Raw genomic sequence first — 9178 nt, 5'->3', positions numbered from 1 at the left:
ATTACATACACCATGCATATACACATACACTACACATATATAGACTACACATATACACCACAATATATACATACACATACATATACACTACACATACATACACTACACATACACTTACACAATATATACACTACACATACACCATGCATATACATACACTACACATATATACACTACATACATACACAATACACTACACATATATACACTACACATACATACACTACACATACATATATACACTACACATACATACACTACATATACATACACTACACATATATACACTACACATACATACACTACACTACACATACATACCCTACACATACATACACTACACATACATACACTACACATATATACACTACACATACATACACATACACATACACTACACATACATACACTACACATATATACACTACACATATATACACTACACATATATACACTACACATACATACACTACACATACATACATACACACACACATACACTACACATATATACACTACATATACATACACTACACTACACATACATACCCTACACATACATACACTACATATACATACCCTACACATACATACACTACACATATATACACTACACATATATACTTACACAATATATACACTACTCATATATACACTACACATACATACCCTACACATACATACACTACATATACATACCCTACACATACATACACTACATATACACTACACATACATACACTACATATACATACACTACATATACACTACACATACATACACTACACATATATACACTACACATACATACACTACACATATATACAGTACACATTAGTTTTATTGGGAACAACTATTCAGCATCCATAAGTATAGTTCATTTTGACTGACATGACATAAGCAAATGATAATGTTATAAAACAGCAGAGAATTGTGTGAAAGCAACTGATACATGTCCAAAAGCATTTGCAATTTGTTCAGAGGAAGGACAAATTGCTACTATGATGTGCACAAAGGACTAAATGTTGTGGAGGTTGAACCAATAGTTGTGAGAATTTTCATTCTGATTTGAGAAAAGCACCAAAGTGACTGAGAAAAACTATATCTATCTATCTATCTATCTATTTAGGTCTGCTGTCCAACAGAGGGCAGCACCACATTATGACACATGGATGTGTGTGTGTGTGTGTGTGCAGACGGGAAACCTTTACCCAATAGCGTGAGTCACCCCACTAGTCAGCACGACAGATAAACAGACAGTGTGTGTGTGTGTGTGTGTGTGTGTATGTGTGTGTGTGTGTGTGTGTGTGTGTGTGTGTGTGTGTGTAGGTGTGTGTATGTGTGGTGTGTGTGTGTGTGTGTGTGTGTGTGTATGTGTGTGTGTGTGTGTATGTGTAGGTAGAGGTGTGTGTATGTGTGTATGTGTGTGTGTGTGTGTATGTGTATGTGTGTGTGTGTGTATGTGTGTGTGTATGTGTGTGTGTGTGTGTGTGTGTGTGATAAACACACGTGAGGTTTAGCTGTGCTGAAGAGGGTCTAGGATGACACAGACCCCCCTCTCTCTCTCTCTATTTTGCCTGTATCTGTCACTTCCTTCCCCTCCCTTTCTCTCTCTAACGCTTTTCAAAATGCTTGGCAACGACTGGCATGGCCACTGCATAGAAATTATGTTGCCAAAGCATGGAGCATACACCATGCATATACACATACACTACACATATATAGACTACACATATATACTTACACAATATATACACTACTCATATATACACTACACATACATACACTACACATACATACACTACATATACATACACTACACATATATACACTACACATATATACACTACACATACATACACTACACATACATACACTACACATACATACACTACACATACATACATACACTACACATACACTACACATATATACACTACACATATATACTTACACAATATATACACTACTCATATATACACTACACATACATACACTACACATATATACTTACACAATATATACACTACTCATATATACACTACACATACATACACTACACATACATACCCTACACATACATACACTACACATACACTACACATATATACACTACACATACATACCCTACACATACATACACTACACAACACATACATACCCTACACATACATACACTACACATATATACACTACACATACATACACTACACATACATACACTACACATATATACACTACACATACATACCCTACACATACATACACTACACTACACATACATACCCTACACATACATACACTACACATTTATACACTACACATACATACACTACATATACATACACTACACATATATACACTACACATACATACACTACATATACATACACTACACATACATACACTAAACATACACTACACATACACTACACATCCATACACTACACATACATACACATACATACACTACACATATATACACTACACATACATACACTACACATATATACACTACACATACATACCCTACACATACATACACTACACTACACATACATACCCTACACATACATACACTACACATATATACACTACACATACATACACTACATATACATACACTACACATACACTACACATACATACACTACATACACTACACTACATATACATACACTACATATACATACACTACACATATATACACTACACATACACTACACATATATACACTACACATACATACACTACACATATATACACTACACATACACTACACATACATACACTACACTACACATACATACACTACACATACAGTACACTATACATATATACACTACACATACATACACTACACATATATACACTACACATATATACACTACCCTCTATACACTACCCTCTATACACTGCCCTCTGCGGTCTGGTGGTTTTTCATACAGCCGGGGGCGGCCCTGCAGGACTGTGTCCCAGGTGTGGATAGCTGGTAGGCTCCTTCATCCCGGGTTCACAGTCTTTGGGGCCCGCCTTCCTGATTTCAACCGGGCCTTTTGATCCATCGATGGAATTTGTTGTTTTCCGCTCTGATGACCTTTGGCTGCGCCCCAGTTCATAAGATGGTTTTCCCTCTACAGTGGTCTGAAATGGCAGATTTCAGATTTTCTTGTGTTGCTTTCTTGTTGCACGGGTGAGCCGCTCCAGATGTTTCCTTTTCACATTCTTTCTGGTGTTCCTTTTTCGTGGTGCTGAATTGCCGGCCTGTCTCTCCTATATAATGCTTTTATTGCATGTTAGGCAAGGGATCTCAGATATCACATCACACTTTTTCTCAGGGGAATCTGATCCTTAGGATGTACTAGATTTGGCGCTTGATGTGTGGCTTCACTGGTGTGGTGGATGTGGTGTTTCCTCATCGCCGCTGTACGCTGCTCTGTGACCCCTGATGTATGGGAGGGTGACCATGCCTAGGTTCTCAAACCTAGAACCTTTTTTCTTTTTCTCCTCCTTGTTATTCCTCTGGACCTCTCTCTTGCCTTTGTTGATGGCCCAGTTTGGGTAGTTGCAGGCTTTGAGTGCCTGTTTTATATGGTTCTCCTCCTCCTCTCTGTCATGGTTGTCAGTGATGACCTTGGTACGGTCATATAGGGTGCGAACCACTGATAGCTTGTGTGCTGTGGGGTGCTCTGATGTCCATAGTAAATACTGGTCTGTGTGTGTGGGTTTTCTGTATATTTTTATCTTGATGCTACCATCCTCAGTGTGATGTATGTTCATGTCCAGGAAGGCAATGGATCTATGTTCTTCCTCCTCATGGGTGAATTTTATGTTTCCAGTTTCGTCTATGGTGTTTAGATGGTCTGTGAGTCTTTGTGTGTGGCCAGTCTTGATCTTCTCCAAGATGTCGTCCACATAGCGTCTCCAGAGGGTCAACCTGCATTCTTTGGGAGCGGTGGCGATGGCTTTGGCTTCCAGGTCCTCCATGAAGAATCCACTCATGATGGCTGAGAGGGCGAGAGAGAAGTATGTGGACTTTGCTACAAACGTTAGCAACTGGACTATGTCTTCAACTTTTAGGTTTGTTCGTTGGCGGAGTGTTGAGTCTGCTTGTAGACGGTTCTGCACTGTGCTTATCGTGATGTCCACTGGAGTTTTTGTGAACAGAGAGACTACATCGTGGGATATGAGTATCTCGTCTGCCTCTACTTTCATTGTGCTTAGTTCCTGTGCCAGTTGCTTTGAGTTTTTACAGTTGCTTTGTTCGGCCCAGGAGAGGTTTTATGATCTCAACTAGGGCTTTCGAAAGGTTGTATGTTACTGAGCCTATGTCAACAATGGGGTGGAGTGGAACGTCTTTTTTGTGTTTTTTTGGGGGTGCCATAATATTGGGGGTGCTTATTGGCCTTTACAGACAAACAGTGTAAATAGTATAACAGTAGGCCTAATGAACCTCTTCAATACACTACACATATATACACTACATATACATACACTACACATACATACACTACACATACATACACTACACATACACTACACATACATTACACATATATACACTACACATACATACACTACACATATATACACTACACATACATACACTATACATACATACACTACACATACACTACACATACATACATACACTACACATACACTACACATACACTACACATACATACACTACACATACACTACACATACATTACACATATATACACTACACATACATACACTACACATACACTACACATACATACACATACACTACACATACACATACACTACACATACATACACATACACTACACATATATACACTACACATACATTACACATATATACACTACACATACATACACTACACATACACTACACATACATACATACACATACACTACACATACATACACTACACATACACTACACATACACTACACATATATACACTACACATACATACACACACATACATACACTAAACATACACTACACATACATACACTACACATATATACACTACACATACATACATACACTACACATACATACATACACTACACATACACTACACATATATACACTACCCATACACTACACATATATACACTACACATACTAACATAAAAGTATTAGAATAATGTAAAAGTATGTTAAAATATTTGTACACAACATACATACATACATACATACACACACATTAGATTTTGTTTATTTGGAATGACCAATACTGATTAAAATAACACAGCATCAAATATTCACAAAGAGCCTGTTATGTTACACTTACTGTAACAATACAAACATTGTGCCAATAATCACAACAACCACATGAATAAATAAATCAATCAATAAATAGGCTATGTGTGTTAAGGACAGAGGTGACATCGCCTTCTCCACACATGCACGCCTTTTCCAAACAGTAGTTGGCTATTTGCTGTAACCACACACTGCTAAACCATTTGTTAATGGCTGCTATTTCAACACTGCTAAAGCATTTGTTAGTGGCTGGTATTTTAACACTTTCTCAGAAAGACACAGGTCCATCTATGCATCAAGGCACCAACCTACTTCCAGAATCAGAATGTTTTTAGAAAGTTCACTGAGTATAACTGTGGGGGCTGGGTGGAACTGTGGCCATTAATGGGTGCCCAGGTTGGCAATCAGTCAGGCAATCAACCAGGCAATCAGTTATTCCTATTATTATACTTATCATTAATAGAATAATTACAACTCCTCTCCTCTGAAACCCTCCCTCTCTATGTTCCAGCTTCTCTCCTCCTGGCCCAACAGCAAGCCAGCCTTATACATATGCACACACACACACACACACATACATCCTCACATACTCACTACCCCTCACCCCCCATCCCAACACCACCTCATTCACACTCTCAGAGCTACCATCTGCACCCCCCCCCCCTTCTTTTCATTCCGGTCATCAATTTCATCCCTGATAATCATATCTCTAATCATCCTGGACGCAAATCATCCTTAGCCTCTCTGTTATTAATGTTATGTTATGTTTGTGGAAGCCAAGTCAATGTGATGTCTTGTTAAGTTACAGTATGTGTTTATGTAATGTACGTCTGTTTGTCGTATGTAGTATTCATGTGCATGTCGTAGTGTTGCAAAAAAAAAAAAGAAAAAAGAAAGTTCACTGACAACTCCAATGTCTGGGCTGTTGGAGGATTCTCTAGGGACACTTCTTAGAGAATTCATGTTGTTATTCAGATTTGAAAACCAGTCAGTTTGGACAGTCTTATTTGTGTGTGTTGTACTTTGTACAGAAGCTTTGCGCTATTCTTGTGCTGTTGTGTGTTTATGATGCAATCATGGTGAGAAGGCCTTTAAACGCAGGGCACCAGTTCACAGACACACACACACACACACACACACACAGACACACACACACACAGACAAACACACACACACACACACACACACACACACACAGACTCTCTCTCATTTTAGGATGTGGGAGAAGGACTCACATGAGGCCAACGCACTCTGCTGAGTCGGCTGAATCGGTGTGTGTGTGTGTGTGTGTGTGCGTGTGTTTTAGACAGAAGTGAAACTTACACTACCGCACCACTAATCTGAGACCCCGTACTTTCATATCCCCTCTCCCATCACTGACCCTGGGACTCCTCCTCTCTCTCGCCCTGTGTGTGTGTGTGTGTGTGTGTGTGTGTGTGTGTGTGTGTGTGTGTGTGTGTGTACATGTGTGTGTGTGTGTGTGTGTGTGTGTACGTGAGAGAGAGAATCACTGGCCACAGACCCTAGGACCTCTGGCACCTTCCCTCTCTCTGTGTGTGTGTGTGTGTGTGTGTGTGTGAGAGTGAGAATGACAGAGAGAGAGAGAGAGAGCGCAGGGATGGGCAAAAACAACCTTAAAATGTATTTCCATAACATACACAATACTGATGTTCTAAAATGTATTTCCAACATACACAATACTGATGTTCTACACAATACTGATGTTCTAAAATGTATTTCCAACATACACAATACTGATGTTCTACACAATACTGATGTTCTAAAATGTATTTCCAACATACACAATACTGATGTTTTAAAATGTATTTCCAACATACACAATACTGATGTTTTAAAATGTATTTCCACAACATACTGTAGCCCTCCTTTGCACAAAAGGGCTGACAAATAGAGGAAGGGTATGTAAGGTTAAAGAATAATTATAAATACTCACCTGGACCAGCAGGATCAGAATTTCTAGGAACGCCTACAGAGCCAGGTGTACCAAACAATATTACCAGATAGAACACTCAACACAGTAGTTTATCTTTGGAAGGGCAGTAAACCACTTCCTTTTAATATAAAAGATGTATGTAATTAAACTATGAAAATAAATAATTAAAGCAAAAATAAAAAAAAGTATTATAATAATATAATAATAAACAAAATGGTAAAAAGATACATTCCAAATGTACATATTAAAGAGTAAATCTACAGTTCAAAGGTTCTAATTCTACAGTTCAAAGATTTCTTATTCTACAGTTCAAAGTTCAAAGGTTACTTATTCTACAGATCAATGTTCAAAGAGTCTTCTTTCTTCACATGCAATTCTTCACAGGTTCATGGGAGGCTCGCCATCAAACTCATTCAAATCCATGCAAAAGATAAAAAACCTGACCAATGCGGGATTAAGCGTCGTATATGGGCGAAGACAGGTCGCCGGGTTGCTTGAGCAAGGCATCTAACCCCTTACTGCTCCCAGAGCGCTGCTGTAGCAGGCAGCTCACTGCTCCGGGTTAGTGTGTGTGCTTCACCTCACTGTGTGTTCACTGTGTGCTCTGTGTGTTCACGGATGGGATAAATGCAGAGACCAAGAAACCAGGGCCTAGAAACCTGATTTTACATTTACAAAAATAGGAGCCTGGTGGAGGACTTTGTGCAATGGTGCAAACTCAATCATCTTCAACTTAACACTTCAAAGACCAAGGAGATGGTGGTGGATTTCCGCAGGTCTAAGCCCACTCTGCTACCAGTCCACATTGATGGGGTCAATGTGGAGGTGGTTAGCACCTACAAGTATCTGGGTCTCCACCTGGACAATAAACTGGACTGGTCAGCCAACACTGATGCACTCTACAAGAAAGGGCAGAGCAGGCTGTACTTCCTGAGGAGGCTGCAGTCCTTCAATGTGTGCAGTAAGCTCCTCAGGATGTTCTACCAGTCTGTTGTTGCCAGCGTCCTCTTCTATGCAGTAGTATGCTGGGGTGGAAGCACAAAGAAGAAGGATGCTGGGCGACTAGACAGGCTGGTAAGGAAGGCTGGCTCTGTAGTGGGAGCTGAACTGGAGTGCATCACTTCAATATCTGACAAAAGGACCCTGAACAAACAGATCAACATCTTGGACAATGAGTGTCATCCACTCCACAGCACTATTGTAAAGCAGAAGAGCCTGATCAGCTGGAGACTTCGCTCACTGCCTTGCACAACTGACAGACTGAGGAAGTCATTTGTCCCCAGGGCCATTGAACTGTTCAATGCTTCACTTAAGGGAAGAGGAGAGATAGACTTCTCCGCATAGTCTGTCTGCCTCTTCACCCCCTCCATGTTTGGATACTGTCTGTCCACTAGACACTTTTTACCACTGTCTTACTGCCTCACTGTTTGCATGCTATATTAGCACATATGCATAACCCCTCCCTCCATCCCACAGCCGGATTGTGGCCACACTTATACCTATACTTAATACTTAATGCTTTATAATAGATATATATAGTTATATATATAGAAATATATACTTTATTCCTGCACTGTTGCACTGTTGGACTTACTCATTTGTACCATCACCATGACACTCACACACACAGAGCACCTTACCTTACTATGCACAGAGAATCACGGGCTCAGTCCCTGCCTCAGTCATTGCAAGCGCCTCTTGATTGATTAATCACCCACTATGTAGTTACTGTTTTTAGAATTGATTTAGATTAAGTGTTATTTAGTATAATTTGTATTTTAGTATATTTAGTATATTCTTTATCTTCTACTGTCATTATTGCTTATATTTCACCGCTGGCATCGACTTGAAATAAGGACACCGGTGTTAGAAAAGTTCGTCGTTTATTCTGCTATTCAGCACACTTCAGAACCCACGTTAAAACTGAACACACTCTTCTTCTTTTCTACTAGCCATAGCATT

This window comes from Alosa alosa, chromosome 3, assembly GCF_017589495.1.
Source record: "Alosa alosa isolate M-15738 ecotype Scorff River chromosome 3, AALO_Geno_1.1, whole genome shotgun sequence".
NCBI lineage: Eukaryota > Metazoa > Chordata > Actinopteri > Clupeiformes > Clupeidae > Alosa > Alosa alosa.
Note: the sequence above shows the minus strand (reverse complement) of the source record.